The 7,615-nt window shown below is 39.6% G+C and overlaps 1 protein-coding gene across 1 annotated transcript in view; it reads left to right on the top strand.

Annotated features, from left to right (window-relative positions):
* Window positions 1-3,131: 3,131 nt before the first annotated feature.
* Window positions 3,132-7,615, top strand: part of raly.S (RALY heterogeneous nuclear ribonucleoprotein S homeolog) — a 74,483-nt gene continuing 69,999 nt past the window's right edge. The window contains exon 1 of the mRNA XM_018238421.2: window positions 3,132-3,258. The gene's annotated coding sequence lies outside the window, so the exon portion shown is untranslated. The remainder of the gene's footprint in view (window positions 3,259-7,615) is intronic.

The following is a 7,615-nucleotide window of genomic DNA, read 5'->3' as shown; positions in this document are numbered from 1 at the left end:
CACATAGAAGAGTGAATGATAAAATAAAATAATTAGAAAAAGGCAGAGATAGATGACAATACAGCTGCAAAGAGGAGTGTGAGAGATAGAAACAGATGTAAGAAAAGGGGGCAGAGGGTTATACAACCAGCCGACAGGGTGCTCTGAGCTCCTTGCTCCAATATCCCTCCCCTTCCTAAGCTTGTTGCAGGGCTGGGGAGAAGAACAGTCCCCTGGCCCTAGAGGAAGGTGGATTGTATACTGCACAGATATCCAGCCTGCATGCCTTCATCTCTTGTCCCTTATTTTGGACCGGGACAGGATTATTTGAGCCCAATGGTGGTTCTGCCTAAACAAGATTTGTGTATATTTACATAATTCACTGGGGGGTATAAAAAGAGACATGCAGGATAATAGTGAGAGACTGTATGGGCTGTAGAGGCATGCAATGCAGAATACAGCATGGGGTTGAGTCTCCCAGCTGTACTGCTGTAATAATAACCCTATGAATAATTGATTGCAAAATGTGGAAGGATTTCTAGATTATTGATGCTTGGCCTTTCACCAGGCATATGACTGACTGTGGTCGTGGGATAGCAGGTTTAGTAGGCAGAGATGGTGCCTATAGTAGCAGTGGGATAATAGTCTCTGGGAAGGGAGTGTGGCTGTGGGATAGCAGGTATAGTAGGGAGAGATGGTGTCTATAGTAACAGTGGGATAATAGTCTCTGGGAAGGGAGTGTGACTGTGGGATAACAGGTATAGTAAGGAGAGATGGTGCCTAGAGTAGCAGTGGGATAATAGTCTCTGGGAAGGGACTGTGGCGTAGCAGGTATAGTAGGGAGAGATGATGCTTATAGTAGCAGTGGGATAATAGTATCTGGGAAGGGAGTGTGACTGTGGGATAGCAGGTATAGTAGGGAGAGATGGTGCCTATAGTAACAGTGGGATAATAGTCTCTGGGAAGGGAGTGTGACTGTGGGATAGCAGGTATAGTAGGGGGAGATGGTGTCTATAGTAGCAGTGGGGATAATAGTCTCTGGGAAGGGAGTGTGGCTGTGGGATAACAGGTATAGTAGGGAGAGATGGTGCCTATAGTAGCAGTGGGATAATAGCGTATGGGCACATATTATAGTTGTGGTATGTTGTGGATATTTTGCACATTTTTAGGTAGGAATAACATGAAGCAAGAGCTGGCTTATTTTTGTACTTCCCACTGGCTACAAGGGAAGAAGGTTGTAGGGATAACAGGTATAACAGAATATATCACACCTTAAAACTCCAAAAATCACCCCATATGACTAAATGTTTCCTAAAATGTGGCTTGATGTTATCTGTGGCTAATTTTTCAATAAGAGTGAAAGAGATAAAAAGGTGTAGCTGAGTCACACAATACAGACGCACCAAACAACAATATTTTCATATGAATGTAAATAAAAGGGGGTAATTATGTAAGGACAGTATCCCTTTAATGTATTTGAATTGTTAATGTTTGTAATCCATACCAAATAAGAGTTTTGCTACTGCTAAAGAATATACAGGAAAGACATTTAAACATCATTTAGGGATTTATATATCATTTATTGGGGTTGGGGTTACCTGGTTTATATACTGTATAAACTAAGGGGGGAAATCGGTTGCTACATAGGCATCCCTTTCATGTTTGGTTCAATACTAATTAAAAAAAATGACATTAGAGGTGATGTGGGCAGACTAATGCTTTGTCTGTTTATGTTTATTTGTATGTGTGAATGCTGCCATACTGACTATCACTTTTGCATTCTGCAATTTACACTTATCCAGAATAAATTATGGCTGTATATTCAATCATTTCAAATATATATATATATATATATATATATATATATATATATATATATATATATATGGGGTAATTCCAGGGTTAGACTGGAGCCTTGGGGGCCCACCAGGGCTGAAAACTCCTGGCAGTCCGAGTGGCCCCCTCCCGACCTCCGATAGCCTAGCCCACTGCAGGCGTGCTGAATGCGTATGCGCAAACACGGGGCGCTAAACGTGCCTGCACCAACAAAAAGCACAGGTTTATTTCTTTATGGGGGAGCAGGTCTGGCCCGGTGGGGGCCCATGAGGGCTGGGGTCCACCAGGTTTTTTACCGGTGTCCCGCAGGCCCAGTCCGACACTGTGTAATTCTCTTTATTGCCACAGTACAGAAATAAATAGCGGAGGCAGAGATGCCTGTACATGTTTGTACCCATCAATATACTGTGGTTGAGTCAATGCTTTTTGTCTAATACACATGTTACATGACCCATATGTCCTTTAGAGGTCAGTTTGGGGCTGAGGTTGCATTTATTAGGCACACAGATGTTTATTGCATAAGCCAAGGTTCTTTTTCTCCCAAGGGATGGTTAAGCACAGGGACAGGTACAGGATTATCAAATAGAACAAGAAAGTGATGAATTTCAGTCCAACGCAGTGGGTTGCTGCAAAATCAGTGCTTTATTCGACACAACATGTTTCGAGCTAGGCTCTTTGTCAAGGTACAGGATTATCCCCATTATTATGCCATTGGGTGCTCCGTAGCACTTGCCATTTAAAGCCCAATAACTCAGTGCACACTCCTGCCTCTTGGTTGTTCTATAAGTGCTCAGAGGCTCCTGCCCGTAGGTGAGAGATTCATGTCTATATGCATTGCAGCATGTTTTATACGTGTGAGTTTGTGTTCGACGTGGGTGTATACTTAGTCCAGCAAGCATATAAATAGTGATATTTTGCCTTGATTAATCATACAGCTCACACAAGCAGATCCTCCTCTCTCTCTCTCTCTCTCACCCCCTCCTCTCCCCTCTGAAGCTCAACATTATACAGCTCCAGCTATTTAATAAAGCATCAACTGGACTGTTCCAACCTTGCTGCAAAGGGGAGGGGGAGGAAAAGATCCTGGAATTTGTTAGCCAAAAGCTGAATAAGTCATAGTATGCTTTGATGCCCACGATTAATGCAGATCCTTTTAGTTAATCATGTAAATATAAAAATCTGCAGGAGGACAAGGCACAATTCACATATATATTTTTATAAATGTTTCCACCCCCTTTATAGTATTATGGTTTCTTCCAGAGGGTAGTATGCTGCCTTCAGTCCCTAGATGCTGTTACTTTGTATCCAGCCTGGTACAGCAGCTAATACATTGTATCTCAGCATCTGCCTCTTTGCTCCCTGCCTTCTAGCTCTCCTCCTTCCTTGCCTGCCTCACTCCCTTCTTCTCTTGTGACCTTTTTACCTCTGCCATTTTCTTGCTTGGTGAGTACTTTTTTCTTCTTCTTTTTTTGTACCTTTCGTCTTCTTCTTTTTCTATATATTTTTTCGTAATCCTCTTCCAGATTTCTTCCTCTCGTTTTGGCTTCATGCTATGTTATTGCCAGCTTTTAGGCACTTGTATTTTTACTTCTCCTTAATAACCGAGACATTCTCTGTTATGTCATAACAAATATCTTCAATGTATCATTTTGAGGTTTGGGTTTTTTAAATATGCATATTTTTAAATTCTTTTATTTTTTGTTTTTTTCCCCAAAGCTTTTTCTACTTTTTCTACAAAAAAAAAAAGCAACAACTAAAATTTAACGTTAGCTCTTGGAATATTGAATCTATATACAGTATGTTTGTGTGTATAGTTGCATATGTATATATTTGTACTAAAAACATCAATTTCACATAAAGAATATACTGTTTCATATGTACACAGAGATACTTAGACTGATGCTTGCTTAGATATATCAATATATTTGGTTTGTGCATGTTTTATACAGATGCATTGATGATGTGAATATCACTTATGCATAAGGCATCCGTGTATAATATCTCCCTACCCAGCTAGAACATATATTAAAATATATATCATCGATATATTGATGGCATATATGCAATGAGTGGTTGATTTAAAATAGCTCATTAACCCTAGGATAAGGGCCTGAAACTTTTCATTGATCATTAAACCCCCCAGGCAGTTAAAAGGTACCACATTTATCTCTCGCCTTGTTGTTGCTGGATATTAAATATGCTAACAGTGAGTTTCAAGGTTTATCAGTTAATACATGTTTTTTTTAATTCCAGTGGAATATGTGGCTATGGCATTAGATGAAGTGTAATTCATAGACAGAGGCTGATACGTAAATATGACTCCCAGTCCATCCATAAGTCTCCTGTTACTGGTAAACAGGACTAAGTCCAAGGTGTAAATTACACAGGTTGCCAGCACTAAAGCTTCTGATTTTTTATCTCTGTTCCCAGTGATCTTACTTACAGCTGTTATTATTTTATATATATCATTATATACATAATGATATTGGCTTCAGCCAATATCATTAATCAAGGAGCAACAGATAAAACAGGGTTAAATATATTTTAATATTTGAGCTGCAGGTTTATCTTACTTTTGGTGCTGTTTTGGACATTTTTTTTTTTTTTTCTTTCTTTTTTTCTAAATCAATAGCAGCGTCTCTCCTTGTCAAATCGGTTCTACTCAGGAGGTAATTGGATTTATGCTGCTCTTTTTTTGTTCTTTTTTTTTTACCCATTTCTTCCCTGTCTGTGAAACAGTTAAGAGAAAGGGTGGGGGAGGAAGAGTGCGAGAGAAGGAGCGGCATTGAGGAAGGCATGGGATACAAAACTCAAGATAGTGTGTTTGTAATGACTCAAAAAAAAAAAAAACTGCCTGTATTGGCACATTCTAAAATGTCAGTATGCATAAATATATTGATCATTCAACCTAACCATCAGCCAGTCCATCTAGTATCTGTTGTGTCAGTCAATCTGTATATCTCTCATCCATATCCCTGTCTATATAGGTCTATTTGACTCTCAGTCCATCTATCTCTACTTAGATTTCTTTTCATATGTCTAGAACTGTATATATCTATCAATTTTATATCTATTTATCATTTTATTTCTCCATGTACCTGCATTAGAGGCAATATATCCTTTAGACTTTCCCATAAATAAAGGGCCTTCATTGAAACTAGAGATAAGACTGGTCAAACTGATTGGGCAGTTATGTCTCACTGAACAAGTATCATTCCTTCCATGAGTAAGAAATGGTAGCAACTGGACTTCATGCATTAGGATCTATACAAACTAACCTTTTGTTTTCATACCTACCTTAATGTAGTTAGACTGGAAGCCATTGTGCTGTTATGGGTTGCAGTAATTAGATTTAAATCAGCAGGCCAGTGTTGATGACACCAGAAATTATGTAGGACTGCTAACCTAGCTAATATTTTTATAGCTGTGGCCATTAGGACAGTCTTTTTGGATAAGGGCTGGTGCGTGTGTATCTGCCATGTGCCGGCATTTGTCTTTGTCGTAAGTGCTCTTGACTGGAGGTGGCCTATGGAGAAGGCACTACTGATTATAAACAGTAAAATGCATCGAGGGAATCAGCAAGGCTAAGAAGCAGCTGAGAATGGGATTGTTTGCAATAGAAAAACACCTGGTCATATTGAAGTTAGGAATTAAAAATGTCAGTTGGACTCAGTGGGGACAGAACCCTCAATATTGTCACTGCCATTAGTACACTTTGAGCTTAGGAGGGACTGAACCCTTAAACATGTCACTGATAAATGTACATGTCTATGAAGATTCTCATTTATTCAGGTCATGATATACAGTATCTAGTAGAATTAATTCAAAGGCAACTGGACATTTAGAGTTTTTCCTGAAAACGTTACACCACTCATCCGAGTGGCTTTTCAGTTGACTAAGAACTCAAGAAAAACTCTGAATGTCCAGTTGCCTTTGAATTAATTCTACTAAATACTGCCATTAGTACACTTTGTACCTAGGAGAGACTGAACCTTTAGGGCAGAGACAACACGTGGAAATTCGCCCAGCGACAAATCGCCTCTTCTTCTGACGACTAATCTCCCTGAACTGCCTTCCCACCGGCCTCACGAGGAAACTTTGAGTGACTTTGGAAAACAAAGCGATCCAAGTGCCATTCCGCTGGCGATTTTAGATTCTAGCCGGCAGGTTGGCACTCGGAGTGCTTCGATTTCCGAAGTCGCCCAAATTCCGCTGGGCGAATTTCCACATGTTGTCTCTGCCCTAAAGGTTCAGTCTCTCCTAGGTACAAAGGCAGTTTGGGGAGATTAGTCACACGAAGAAGAGGCGATTTGTCGCAGGTGACTAATCTCCTCGAATCTCCATGTGTATCTCTGCAGTCCATATACATAAAATAATTGTGGAGTAACGCAGGTACCTCCCTGACAGCTACATACATCTCTTTGTAACATAAGTTTAAATGGATGTTATCATCGGAATAAAATTTGCAAGATTATCCTTGATATGAAGGATTCTGTTATGGTCCTGTTCAACTCCCCATACCCCAAAGACTATCATGCCAGTCCTGATTTTATGTAAGGAGATTATAGCGCTCTAGGAGGGCTATAGGGGGGTGCTAAAGAATTTTGTGCCCAAACAAACCCAAGGGATAATGAAATCTCCTGTATAACTAAAAGTTAAAGTTGGGGTAATTATGCATTACATATTAAAGCAGTTGTTAAAACACTTTTTCAGTTCAGTTGTTTTCAGATTGTTCTCCAAAAATAGACGTTTTTCAATTGCTTTCCAATTTTTATTTATTGATTTTTTTTTACCACTTTTCCAAAATTAAAGTTTAGGACAAAGACACACAGAGCTACTTGTAGCAGCTATTTGTTATGACTTCAAAATAGACAATAGTGATAATCGGCTTTACAGAGACGTGTGTCTTTAGCAGAGGCAATTATCAGTATTGTCTATGGCATGGTATTTTGTAGCCACAAAAACTACTAGTAGCTCTGTGTGTCTTCATCCTTAAAGTTTAATGTCTCCAGGTGCAGATTCTGAACTGTTACAATTTGCTAATGAAACTCAGGGATTCTGCTCAGCGGGGCCAAATAGAAGATATGTGAATTTACAGTGTTTTATGGAAATGATCTACCAGCAGAGGCACCCTTTGCAGAAATGTAAGGGCCAACATTACCATGAACCACATGTGATGCAGAGCTGAAATAGATAATTAAATAACAAATCATTTTGTATGGGGGCTGCTGATCTCCCCCATGCAGTGGCTGCATAATCTATCTATCCTCCTCTCATTGAGCTGTACCTCTCTATTGTTGTATAGCTGTTTTTAATGTACATCTTCAGTTGCTGTATATCTTTCTGCAAAGTTGTCCAATACCTGCAGGAACTCCATGGCAGGACCATATGTTCTATCACTTTAGTTATGGTTACACATCAGCTTGTTGCCACTTTCACATTCACAATAGGCCCTTTGAGGGCAATTTGACCTGTTAACTGCCCAGTTGCCAATATCCTTCTCTACTCACATAGGTCTGTAAGTTCTGGAAATGTGGTCTGTCTGGTGGGTCTCAGCAAGGGCAATAGCCACAGCTTATGATTTTTAGCAAGGCTTTTACCAAGTCCTATATTTTTAATGCTTAGGACATTTACAGTACTGCCCTCGCCCTTCACTAGGTAAAATATTTGAGAGTTTGGGCCAATCATCTTTTCTATAGGTAAAAAATAGGGAAATAGCACACTTCACAGCAGTTGTAGGGTTAACTGACTCAAATCCACTTCTATTCAAAAACTAAAAACTAATTCTCGCAGTCTGGCA

The sequence above is a fragment of the Xenopus laevis genome, chromosome 9_10S (genome assembly GCF_017654675.1).
Source record: "Xenopus laevis strain J_2021 chromosome 9_10S, Xenopus_laevis_v10.1, whole genome shotgun sequence".
Lineage (NCBI taxonomy): Eukaryota > Metazoa > Chordata > Amphibia > Anura > Pipidae > Xenopus > Xenopus laevis.
The sequence above is the reverse complement of the archived record's forward strand: the minus strand, read 5'-3'. Positions and strand labels throughout refer to the sequence as shown.